Here is a 13,613-nt window from a genome sequence, read left to right on the forward strand (position 1 = left end):
ACTTTCCCAGTCCTTCTTCATCTTAGTAGCCTTCCTTTGAATCTAATTTCAATTTATCCTTTAAGTTTCTTCCCCCTTTTTTTTACAGTTGTTAATGTTTTCTCCATTGGGTTGTGAGCTCTTTGAGAAGAATGTTTTTCTAGGCACTGACCCACACTTAACAACGTACACCAAGATTAGGTCAAAATGGGTTCATGACCTAGGCATAAAGAATGAGATTATAAATAAATTGGAAGGGCATAGGATAGTTTACCTCTCAGACTTGTGGAAGAGGGAGGAATTTATGACCAAAGAAGAACTAGAGATCACTATTGACCAAAAATAGAAATTTTGATTATATCAAATTGAAAAGTTTTTATACAAACAAAACAAATGCAGACAAGATTAGAAGGGAAACAATAAACTGGGAAAACATTTTTACAGTCAAAGGTTCTGATAAAGGCCTCATTTCCAAAATATATAGAGAATTGACTCTAATTTATAAGAAATCAAGCCATTCTCCAATTGACAAATGGTCAAAGGATATGAACAGACAATTCTCAGATGAAGAAATTGAAACTATTTATAGATATATGAAAAGATGCTCCAAGCCATTATTAATCAGAGAAATGCAAATTAAGACAACTCTGAGATACCACTACACACCTGTCAGATTGGTTAGAATGACAGGGAAAGATAATGCAGAATGTTGGAGGGGATGTGGGAAAACAGGGAGACTGATACATTATTGGTGGAATTGTGAACACATCCAGCCATTCTGGAGAGCAATTTAGAACTATGCTCAAAAAGTTATCAAACTGTGCATACCCTTTGATCCAGCAGTGTTTCTACTGGGCTTATACCCCAAAGAGATACTAAAGAAGGGAAAGGGACCTGTATGTGCCAAAATGTTTGTGGCAGCCCTGTTTGTAGTGGCTAGAAACTGGAAAATGAATGGATGCCCATAATTGGAGAATGGTTGAGTAAATTGTGGTATATGAACATTATGGAATATTATTGTTCTGTAAGGAATGACCAGCAGGATGAATACAGAGAGGATTGGAGAGACTTACATGAACTGATGCTAAGTGAAATGAGCAGAACCAGGAGATCATTATATACCTCTATACACATGTATACATGATATATACATGATACTGTCTGAGGATGTATTCTGATGGAAGTGGATCTCTTCGATAAAGAGAGTTAATTCAGTTTCAATTGATCAAGGATGGACAGAAGCAGCTACACCCAAAGAAAGGACACTGGGAAATGAATATAAACTGCTTGCATTTTTGTTTTTCTTCCCAGAATATTTATACCTTCGGAATCCAATTCTCCCCGTGCAACAAGAAAACTGTTCAGTTCTGCATACATATATTGTATCTAGGATATACTGTAACCTATTTAACATGTAAAGGACTCCTTGCCATCTGGGGGAGGGGGTGGAGGGAGGAAGGGGAAAAATCGGAACAGAAGTGAGTGCAAGGGATAATGCTGTAAAAAATTACCCTGGCATGGGTTCTGTCAATAAAAAGTTATTTTAAAAAAGAGAGAGAGAGAGAGAGAGAAGTGTTTTTGCTCTGTGTGTGTGTGTGTTGTGTATGTATGTATGTGTCCTTAGCACTTAACATAATTCCTGGTATACAATAAATTTTTATTTGACTTACTAACTAAAACTAGATTCTCAGGTACTATAGAAGAAGACAAGCTCTGATGGAATTTTATCAGTGCCTAATGCTTCATAAATGCTTGTTGATTTGATGGCTTGAGGACTTGGAAAAACTGAAACATATTCTGAGGAGATCTATTGGTGCTGTGAGGGAGCATTTGGTTCCAGTCAGAGTGAGAACACTCACACAAGATTCTCTTTAAGTCAAAGCTTTATTTTGTCAAAGTATAGAGAACTCCCAGGAAGCTAGAAACTTCTATAGCTGGAATGTTCCCCTCCTCCTAAGATTAATCAAGAGTTCACTTAAGCTTGAAATCACGAGAAAACATAATGTCCTGGCACAATTACTAGGGCATTGTGAACTTTAAATAAGATGAGTCTCTAGAAACTAACAACATGCTTTAGAGTCAGATCATAGAAAGCAGAAACCAGGGTTGGTTACAGAACAATGCTTTTCATAATAATATGGTTTTAGGATATATAAGCAACATGATTTCTCTCTATAAATGGCTCTTTTGAATTATCAGCAATCCTGTCTCTTTATTTTGAACTGCCACTAGCCCATTTGTGTTGTGCTGGTCACAAACCAAAGCATTGGGACAAATGGCATGGGTAACTAACTGGCAATTAGGGTCAGGGGGAAGAAAGCTTATATGCCATAATTTTGGTTCTAAGTCATGTTAGTAGTACTGAGACTGCTAGAAACAGAATCTTTTTCAGACAATAGCTTAGTCTTAGGGTCTAATAAAAACAGAGTTTGTCAAAACAGCAACTTGGTTGCCTGGGTTCAAGGAACAGTTTACAGAGTAAGTGTTCCTTTTGTGTTCCCAGCAAGTCTAAGCAGACTTATATTAGTGATTTTAGGAAATGTTTATGTTAGATTTGGATAGAGAGCATTCCAGACATGGGAAATACCTAATGCAGAGCCACATGAGAGTATTGTGTACATGGAATGGCAGATAGATTCACATGTATATGTAGAGGGGGAAAAGAAAATTGAAAAGATAACAAGGGCCCAATTTGTGAATATTTCTAAAAACTAAACAGAGGACTTTATTTTGGCCTCAGAAAAAACTATTACCAGAAAGTAATAATAGTCTTGGTCCCGAGAGCTACTTTCCTTGACCAACCACAGATTTGAAATCTGTTCTTAATACTGCATCCCACTTTCATTAAGCCATTAATATAAAGCCCAAAGTTTGGATATCTTGAGCAGAGCCCTGTGCACAATACTTCATCCCTATTTGTATACTTTCTTCCATTAGCATATGGCATAGGAAGGAACATGTACAAAATTGAGATAGTACCTGAAATTCTCTTTATTAAAAATTTCCTCAAAAACATACCTAATTGAACTAAGGTCAAAAAAAGCAAAGAATACAAAAGCATCTTTAATAATTTCTCAAAAGTTACACTATTGTCCTAATAGCTATATCCATTCCATTCATTGGTCTTTGTAACTTTTCTCGATACACCTGCTTCTCCATCTGCCCCTACAAACATTTCATTCATATCAGTAAAGTAGCTAACTGCACAAAAAACAGAGCAATAACATATCAAGTTGGTGTGAAGGAAAAATAATTGCTGTTTGAAGATAATCTATGAACTAAAGTCCACCTACAGAATATAAACTGACTTTACACATTGCAGCTAGACTTAATTTCCTTTAAGTCTTTTATGATTCTAGGCAGAGGTCTGCTCCATTATTTCTAGCTCACACAGCTTACATGTTGCTTAATCTCCTGAAGTTAATACTAGTTCTTATGACTGGATATTTTACATAGGCTTGATGATATAAATGCTTAACACATAATACAATTCAATGAACTATGTCGACATACTTACTTGACCTTGAGTAACTTATTTATTTAATCCTTCTGAGCCTTATAGAAAGGGGTATAAATTAACTGGAGCTATTTGAGAAAGGAAAAATGAGAAAAATGTATTGTATCAAGAGATAAATGAGAAAGATTTTCTTGGGGAGTGGATAAAAGTTTTTAAGATAATTCCAACCAAATTGCACAAATGTTTTGAATAATCATGGACTAGAAATAAATATATAATCTACAAATTTAATTGTTTTGAAGGACATTAATTTAAATAGGAATTCTAGCATGACAACTTTTTTGTGTAAAGAAATTTTTTCATTACAATGCATTCAATTACAACATATAGTTAAAAAACAAACAAATGTAATGCTCTAATTCCAGTCTGCTAGAAAAAAGCAACATATAGGATTGTGATTAAAAGGAATAATCCTTTTAATTTTAAGAATTTGAAATCAAGCCCATAACTGTGACCTTTAAGTTTGAATACCATTCTAACCAAAGCTTAGAAACTTATTGACATTTCATTTTAATATGATAATGAATCAAAAAATTAAAATTGGTTCTCATTCATTCTGAAGAAAAAAGTTATCAGATAGTCAATCATTTACTTTTGCTATGGGCGAGGCACTATGCTAAGTGCAAGGAGTATGAAGAAAAACAAAACAGTTATATCAGGAGTCTAGACCCAAGATCATCAAAGATAATTAAAAGAGTTCAAGTATATTTTTAAAAGCTAAAGCTAGACAAAGAGGGCTATCCATTATTAAACTCAATGGCAGGGTTTTTTTTTATTTTTAATCTCTGTTATAAGATATTATTTGCTAAATAGGAGGAAGGAACACATTTCAATATGAAGGTTAAAGTAAAAGTAAAGAGAAATTCTAGAAATATACAATCCACTTAAGTCAGATTAATACATGTAATATAGCAATGGAGGGTTGGGGATAAAGTTCTGAAGAGCTTGTACAATCATGATAGGAGCTCTTTGCTTTAAGTTGCCCAATTCCTTGATTATCTTTAAACACACATGCCTAAATCAATAATGTAGGCCTCTCCACCTATCCTTTCCTAGGTAATGCCAATAAGACTTAAGTGGGTGGTTTATAGTACTAGATAGTAATCCCCTAGGGTGTGAACCAAGAATGTATTTGGACCAATAGGACTGCTTTGACAATATGATTCTCTTTTTCATATCCATTTAACCCATCTTTTGATTTCTTCCCAAGAAAAGACAACAGACTGTCTCCTATTGGACAGTTTTAGATTTTTTCCTCTACAGTACTTCCTAGCTGCCAGAATTCTTGGTCTTGACATAAGGGAAAACTATCCAAAGTTCAACTGCTCCTGACCATGAGAAGAGACTTATATAGGAAGGAGAACTGGAAAGTCAGATAAGGAGGAAAAACAAAGGAGGAATCCAAGTAGAATAGAAGAAGAAACCATTGCGAGCAATCACCTGCAAGATACAACAGAAACTGAAAAACAAGCCATGAGGACCTGTCAGAGTATTAAATTTGAATCTGTGCAATGACTATGCCCCAATGAGAGGATCCATAATTCCAATATTGGGAAAACCTATTGGAAGATCAGACCTGATCCTATGACCCAAGCAAAACTTTTAGTAGTTATTAGTTATAACTAAAATGGTTAGGTGTGAAAGATTACTTGTTTCTTTTCTTAATTTCTTTGAGAAAGCAGGGACTATTTTAATTTTCTATTTGTATCCTCATTATTTAGCTCTGTGTTTTCACATAGTAAACACTCAATAAATGTTTTATTCATTCATTATCTTTTACTTTTTATTTAGATAGCATTCACCTTTGATTAAAAAAAAAAAACTGACAAATAGAAACCCTAAGTAAAGTTATATTGACATAGTAGAAATCCCAATAGTAATAGAGACGCCAATACTTTTTAAGGAACTTCAGACCACCTGGCCTTAGGAATAATGTCTCCTTAAAATGTAGCTTTTGGAAGTGATACTGCACAACCTTGGAGAATGTTTGTGGAAAAAAAAGAGTTAGCCTTGACATCTTTATTCCACCAAGCTATCCATCAAGATGTCTGGCTTGTTATCCAAAAGTCTAGATTGCTATCCCAGATCTGGACTCAAAAAAATAAGCATTTCTTAGTTTCATGAAAAGAAAGAGGGGTCATTATTAACTTCCAATACCAAACTTCCTATCAATCATGTTGACCCCAATCTCATGATGTTTACCCTGCTCTATTCTTTGATCCATACTCTCCAAATCCCTATAAATTTACCTGTTTGCTCCCTGCTCTTTGCTATCTTACTGTCTTGGAATTTAGCCCACTTTAATGATCATTACACTTATAATAAAACTCTTCCTTTTGACTAGGAGATTCCTTCAAATTTTTTTGAGATGCCTGCAACACTGGTATGAAATTTCAATATTTTGAGGTCCTCCCTGAGTCCCAGCAATACTTTATTTAGTTTTCATATATTTAGATAAAATGAGAGAGCATGCTTTGTTTTAGAGAGGTTAAATATTTGATCCAGACATAGAGATGGCTAGACCTCAAGGCATTACAATAATGAGAGGTGCCAGTGTTGGACAATTAACTATTAGCAGTCTGGCCAAAAAAAAAAAATCCAAAATCCAAATAGCTAAATTTAAAAAACATGAAGTGATAGTAACTACAATCTGGAAACCAGAAAATGACAATTATTTTTCTTTTTCTGAAGGTAGCTATTTGACAAAAGGTTTGGGAAAGAAAGCTTATTATCCCAAGCATCTAAAAGAGAGAGACTATGTTACTTGGGAAAGGAATGAAGGCTAAGTGAACTGCTAGGGAAGCTCCACACTAAGGAAATACAGGGCAGGGAGGGGAAGGGGAGGGATGGGGAAGTTGTCTAGGATTTTCAGACAGGGAATGATTGATAGTTAATTACTTTTATTTGGAATTGCACCAAAATTTTTGGTTCCTAAGACCAATGGATAACTATTATACTTTAAAAGTGAGAAAGCCATGGGATTTAAGCATGGGATCAAGAGTTAGCAGTTCTTGTAACTTTCTCGGGCATATAAGGAGATAAACTCCTAAATTTAGACTCACAATCTGTTTTTGTTAAACTGTATTTTCAGTATGTTGGGCCAAGAATGTCTTTCCTATCAATGCAACTAGGTAGTTATATGTGACAATTTCATTCAGGAGCTTTAGTTGTTTTGTTTTGTTTTTCATGTTCACTTACTTAGAAGAAAACATATGCAGTGAATCAAGTATACTTCACTATGCCTATTATTATTTTTTATTTTTATGTTATTTTAAAATATTTTTATTTAATTTTCTTTTGATTCTGAATCCTTTTAAAATAATGTTTCAGCTTTCAAGTTAATTTTTATTTGCTTTAATTTTATTTTTTATATTTTTAAATCTGGTTTTAATTTTAAGCTTTATTTAGCATCCTAGGATGGTCCATTGTCTCTCTCATTCTATTGTTAGCATTCTGCTATATGGTTGTATTATTACTTCTCTATGAAAGAACTTATTTCAATGATATAATAGTTAAATTATGATTTAAAATGCAATTATTATGAGATTTTTATTATTGTTACTAGTAACTATTACTAATATTAGTTACTAATTAGTAATAGTTAATATTATATTAGTAGTAGTTTATATATTTAACTGAGACTATTGTATCATTTACATACAACTTTGCTTTATTTTGTCATTGTAATATATTTTATATCTGGCATTTAACTCAACATTATGAGTTTGTTGAATAATAGTAGCATAGATCAAACTATAGATGTTCCGTAGAACAGATTTTTGAGCTTTAAAAGTATGATGTTTTCTTGTAGAAAATCATAGCAATGTCCTGACTCTAGGAATGGATCCAGAAAATAAAAATATATTTTAAGCACCCCAAAAAAAGACACTTGAAAGAGTTGGAAGATTATAGTAAAATTCATAGCAAAGTCAGAATAAGGGAGAGTTTTCAGACAGGACTGTATGTATTACTTGATCTGTTTAGTTATATTTAATTATAGCATATGCAGACAATAGGAAACAGTACCTGAGAACTGACCCCCATCCCATTCCCCCAGGAGAAAAAAATCAGCCAGAGAATAGAGGCCACAGTAAGCAAATGGATCTTGGCAGCAAAAATTTGGGAATAGGTATTAATCTTTGGCTCAAAGAATCAATTACATGAGACTCTCTCCTCACTGATGGAGACGAATTACTCGATTACATCTAAGTAAGGAAAGCTGAAGAAAATGTTTTCTGGCTTCCAACTTCAACAGAGATATGCCATTTCATCATATCCTTGGTCAATGCTTAATGAGAGAAGAAGGTTCTGAGAAAATCCCAACAAATAGAGAAGCTACCTATCTCTGTCATGTCCTTATCCCCAGCTTGTTTTTTTTCACATGGGAAATTTATAGCATATGTTTAAGATTAACATCAACAATACAATAGCTCAAAATAAAGACTGGAGCAGAGTTAAGGAAAAAATAGTAATTTTTTTCATACAAATGAGGTGCAGAGGAAGAATAGACACGGATGCATTAGAGGGGGAGGAGGGCTTGTAGTTCTGAAAACCTACTTACATTCAGAATGGGTTTTAAATAGGCAACATTTTATATTTATAAATGTACAAGCTTGTTCACAAAGATATAATGTTATTTAGATATGTTATTAAAATACACTCTTGGTCATAAAAATATTTCACTATGCACACATATACTATATAAATTCTATATCCATTTCTGAAGCCTCCAAGTGAATTTCAAGGCTCACTGGCCCATCTGAGAGCTCGGTACCATTATTTTGTTCTTCACACTGTGCCAATAGGCTAAGTGTCATGGTCCTGCAGCTAATTCTCAAATAATATAATTCAGAAATAAGGAGGTAGGGATGGGCAAACAGAGAAGCCAAGGGTGAGGCAAGAAGACAAAGGAGGCATTCATTTGTGGGAAGAGGTTAAATAAATAGCAAAGCAAGTTAGAACAGAATTAAAGCAAAGGATCAACAGGGATAGGAAAGATATGTGTATGTCTATGTATGGGAGTATGTATGTATGCATGTATGTGTATATGTATACTTACATATGTGTATATATAAATGTTTCTTTTCTTAACTATAGCCTATTTGGGGTAGGGGTAGGGATAAAAGGGAAAAACAAAGAATAAAGTAGTGCCTGGCGCATGAACACTTAATAATAGTTGTTGTATATCTCCACAATCTATAAGTTATGCTACCTACCTGATGGACAATGATATCTATATGAAACAGTGGCTCAGTGACACTTCCAATGAAGGAGACACTGCACTATAATCTAATAGGGAGGCTTAAGTACAATTCCAAAAAGGGAGAAAACTGACTGAACCCAAACTATCCTATTCTGCCTAGATTTCAGTCATAAAGTTCTAAGTATAGGTGCTCCACAGAGCCTAAAAATACTATTAACCAGCTTGGGTTCTCCACAAGCTCAGGTATAGGAATTCAGGCTTAGTTTTCACAGGGACCATGATCAGCCCATACTCACCATGGTGTGTAGATAGAGTCAGATCAGCAAATCATAGGAAAGGCCAGTCTCTTCTATTCATGACCAAACTAACATATCATTCAACCTATGAGGTATTTGCATATATAGCTAGACAAAAATACTACTAACCAGTATGCCATGTCTTGCATGTGATTGCACATTTAGTGTTTATATTAATGATTGAATACCATGATTAAATACCATGAGTTGTATTGGTATAATTCTGCTATTTGTGTTTGATTATGGAATATTGTAATATATATTCTATAGCTAGAATTTTAATATATTCATTTTTCTGTTGCTACTTACATTACAAATACGCAAGCAATTTTACAGACTTATTGATATATTGCTTGTTGGCAATGTTTTGTTAAATTTGTTTTCTTATGTTCTGTGGATATGAAAATACTGTAGTGATTTGTAATATATGCTATCCATAATTTGGACATCATTCCTGAATCAGGTTTGTTTTGCACTGTATTATGTCTATAGCACATATTGCAGGACTCCCTAAAATCTCAGTTGGCCCAAAGTCAATTATGGGCAGATTATCCAATCTAGTTCCCAATCTATTTGGGAAAAGATTTATAGATAGGAGAATTAAGAGTTAATAAGAGTAATGAAGGCAAGCAACACTTAAAAAAAAAAAAAAAAAAAAAAGGAAACACACATCCCATTCTGCTATTGCCTTGGGATTTCTAGTGGGAGAGGTAGAAAGTTTGTAATCTAATTTTCAAGAACTAGCATGTATGTAAAGTTATTTCAAATGCTAATCAATAGGAACTGACTCTTTATTGTAATGGGCTGAAGCTCAAGTTGATGCACTGAGGTCCCAAGTACGTGAGGCTAAATAGTAATTGGACTACACTCTATTATATATATGCTTGGAGAAAGAATGGTCCCCGCCCACTCTTTGTGCAAGTCCTGATGTGTTGTATAGGAAATGACAATTTGGGTGGGAAGAGGCTGAGGAGCAGGAAGAGAGGCAGGGAGGGACTGCTAGCTGGCTTCTTGTCGCAGCTGCTCACATTGCTATCATGATCTCCCTTCACCTCTGCTGGCTGGGTCCTGTTGCAGCTGCTCACATTGCTAATCCCCCTTCACCTCAAAAAGAATAAAGATTGAAGATTTTCCCTTAACCTGAATTCCTGACTCCAGCTGATTTTAAAATATGCGGTCATCACATTTGGCGCCCAACGTGGGGCTGTTTCTCATTCCCTGTGGCAAAACTGTCCATTCATATCTTTTGTAAAGCTAAGTTAAAGCTGGGCAATGAAAAGGCAAATCTTTTCATATCCTCCTATGCCAGACATGTAGGTGTCTGCTTTAATCTTTGGCCAGTGACTGGGCCAATTGGCACCTCTAATGACAGTACAATCTGCACCTGTGTCTACCAATCCTTCTAATGGTAGGCCATTTATATAGATCATGAGCATAGGTCGGTCAGCTGTTACAGCTGCTGTCCAGTATATTTCTGGATTTTGTGGTCTGGAGCCAGAATCTGAGTGACTATCACCAGGTTGCTTATTAGGATTCTGTATGAGTAAACCTGATGCTACTACTCCTGGGTGATAAGTCACACATTATCTACCTGTATTAGTGACTGGGATATTATCTACACAGTCCCCAGTTTCCCACATCAGTGTGTGGATGGACACTGTTTTGTACGCCATTCTTTCTCCAAGCATATATTTTAATAGAATATGGTCCAATTACTATTTAGCCTCACGTGCTTAGGATCTTAATGCATCAACTCAAGCTTCAGCCCATTAACATCTCATGGCCTCAGATTTCAAATTCTCTAGTTTCCTTAAATTATCCCTTAAAATGTTGATCCTTAATAGAAGTTTCTAGAAGTCTCAGAATTTCAGTAGAAAATCCTGTTTAACTCATGAAGTATTCATAGTGAAGAGTAGTTACTTACTCAAGATTATACATAAAGCAGTGGAAAATTACACTATTCTATATCATGGGCTGGTAGAACATTTAGTGCTTTTGCAGATGTGAACTATCAGTCACTCTGGTTCTTGATTAACATACTATTCCTCCCTAGCCTATGATTAACAATAATCAATGAAGTACTTGCACCTTGAGTATCTTACTTTATCATCAAAATTGTGCAATTACCAAGAATATCTTGTCCATAAAGTTGACTTAAGAGTGTGATCAGGTCTTTGGTGACTTGACCAGAGGGTCTTGTTATAAAGATTTTTTTATGATCTAAAAATCTCACAGCTCCTGAATTCTATCTCAGAAAATAAAGCATGGTCACCTTGGGGTAAATCTCTCAGGTCCAGTATAGGGATAGAAAGTGGATTCAAGTAAAAAATTGGTCCATCAGGAATTATTAGTAATGTTCAGTTATTCAAGGGCCTAAGTGCCCTCCAGGCTGGTAAATTAGAATGAGCTAATCATACTGGACCATATCCTGAAACAGCACAATCACAAAATTGTCTTAATCTATACACCTTCTGCCATCTAGAGACAAAATGAATTTGGAAACAACACATAGGCTCAAAGACTAAGAGCAGAAAGGTGGCTTAGCTAGTTTAACCCTTTCTTTATATGGATAAGAAAACTAATACCTAGGAAGTCCAAGTGACTTTTCCACAATTACACTAAAAATATGCACAAGATATGAATACTGGTCCTCTGATTCCACAGCCATTGTTGTCATTATATCATGCTTCTTCTTCCTAAAAGATAAGAGCTCACAAATATTGCTGTTTAGGGATTATCAGTTTTCAAGTTTTTCCATATACCAAAATATCACACTTCCTCCAGGTGATAACACCAAATCAAAAAGGCTTTGATCAAGAATAGCTTCTTCCTCAGATTACAATAATTGTGCTTTGCTATAGAGTGCTTATGATTAGGAAAGAGTTCAGGGAACAAGCAAGATGAAGAGAATGTTCTAGAAGACAGTGGCTAATGGATATATTGGTAGCATCCATCTCTGCCACAAATGATCACTGTATGCTAAAAAGAGAACTACACCTTTTTTTAATGATTTTTTTCATGGCTGAGTGGAAAGCTGGAAAGAAAATTTTATGATAAATCTCCAGTAATGCCTCCCACAATATGCAGGTCATTCCAGTTCTTATTAAATATTCCATCAGCATACATCTTCTAAATTCCTAACCCCTTAGTTCCTTAAGAAATGACTCCTAGTCTTTGGCTCATCCAAACTAGACATTTGTACATATTCTTTAGAAGTGACTTACTCAGACATGAACTAGCTACAGTCAGCAGAAGTGTTAATATTAGATCTAAAATACATCAATATGATGTCCAAATTATATTGTCGTTCCCTGGTTAAGTCAGGTAGATCATGGCACAAACATCAGACAATGGAATATGTCAATTTCTTATAGAGTGAAAATGGCAGCAGGTGATAAAACTAGTGAAAGCAGGTCTGCAGTGTGGTCTAACTTGTGCTATAGCAATTTGTTGTTTTTAAATGTAACCCACCCTAGCTGGTTCATCAGATTGGGAAAATTTTAAATTGTAATTATGTAGAAATCCTGGAAATAATTAGAAAACCAGAATTCCCCATTTTTCCATTTCACAAATATTAAAAGACTTGGAGGGAAAAAGTTTACTTACCTAAATCTCTGGAGTTTAATGAAAAATTCCAAAAGGATACCTGAATTAGGGCATAGGCATAGGAAATTTGGATTTCTAGAATAAAGTCTGCAACACAGTTATCGATCTGAATTATGGACAAGGTTTCAAATTCAAGGGGTAGATTATGCTTACAAATATCTAGTATTTTTAGAGAACTCTGGATAGGGATTAACCAAAGCAGTACTATTGTTTGTAGCCAATAGGATGGCACTATAGCAGTGCTGCATGCAGAATTCCAAGCTAAATGTAATTTGCCTAGTTCTCCCAAAAAAAAAATAACTTAATTATAGTCATCAGATTATGAGTATCATCAGCCATTTTTGATTTAGAAGAGTTCTTTTGGTTTAGGAAAAACACTTTTTTATGTCCTCCCATTTAAATCTTCAATTGCTTTTGTGATTAGGCCAGTCAATCACAGAGTATTTAAGTGTCAGGCATTAGGAAAAATCAGAAGGGTCACCCACTTATCTATGGCCCTATTTTAAGTTTACCTTGGGGTTGGTTCAGGATTTCTTACCATTAGACTACCCTATAGTCCCTGAATTTCCTCAAGACCTTGAATTAGCACCTGAAGCTAATGTAGTTGGGTAACTCAGTATTTGGGGAATATTTGCTTGACTGGCAAACATGTGATGATTAAGCATACCTAATAGAATTTTGAATGAGATCCTTTATAATAAAGTACTTCCACTGACCTAGGTCTTTTAGGCCCTAGAACAAGAAAATGGGCTGGCAGTGCCCCAGCATCCAACAAAATAAGAATCATCTCCCTTCTAGTTTATTTTTCTGCTTCAAAAAACACAACTGAACCAGGAATCTACTCATCTGCATTTCAAAATTCAGCATCTATAGTAGATTTTTATACTTTAGGCATAAGAAGACATAGGGCTTAGGACAAAAGCATGTTTCTTTCTATGAGCCTTAGAAAATTATGGCTCTCTGGTGAAGGCAATTTTGTCTAAATTAAGTTCATTAATAAGCTTTACTAATT

Source organism: Antechinus flavipes, chromosome 2, assembly GCF_016432865.1.
Source record: "Antechinus flavipes isolate AdamAnt ecotype Samford, QLD, Australia chromosome 2, AdamAnt_v2, whole genome shotgun sequence".
NCBI lineage: Eukaryota > Metazoa > Chordata > Mammalia > Dasyuromorphia > Dasyuridae > Antechinus > Antechinus flavipes.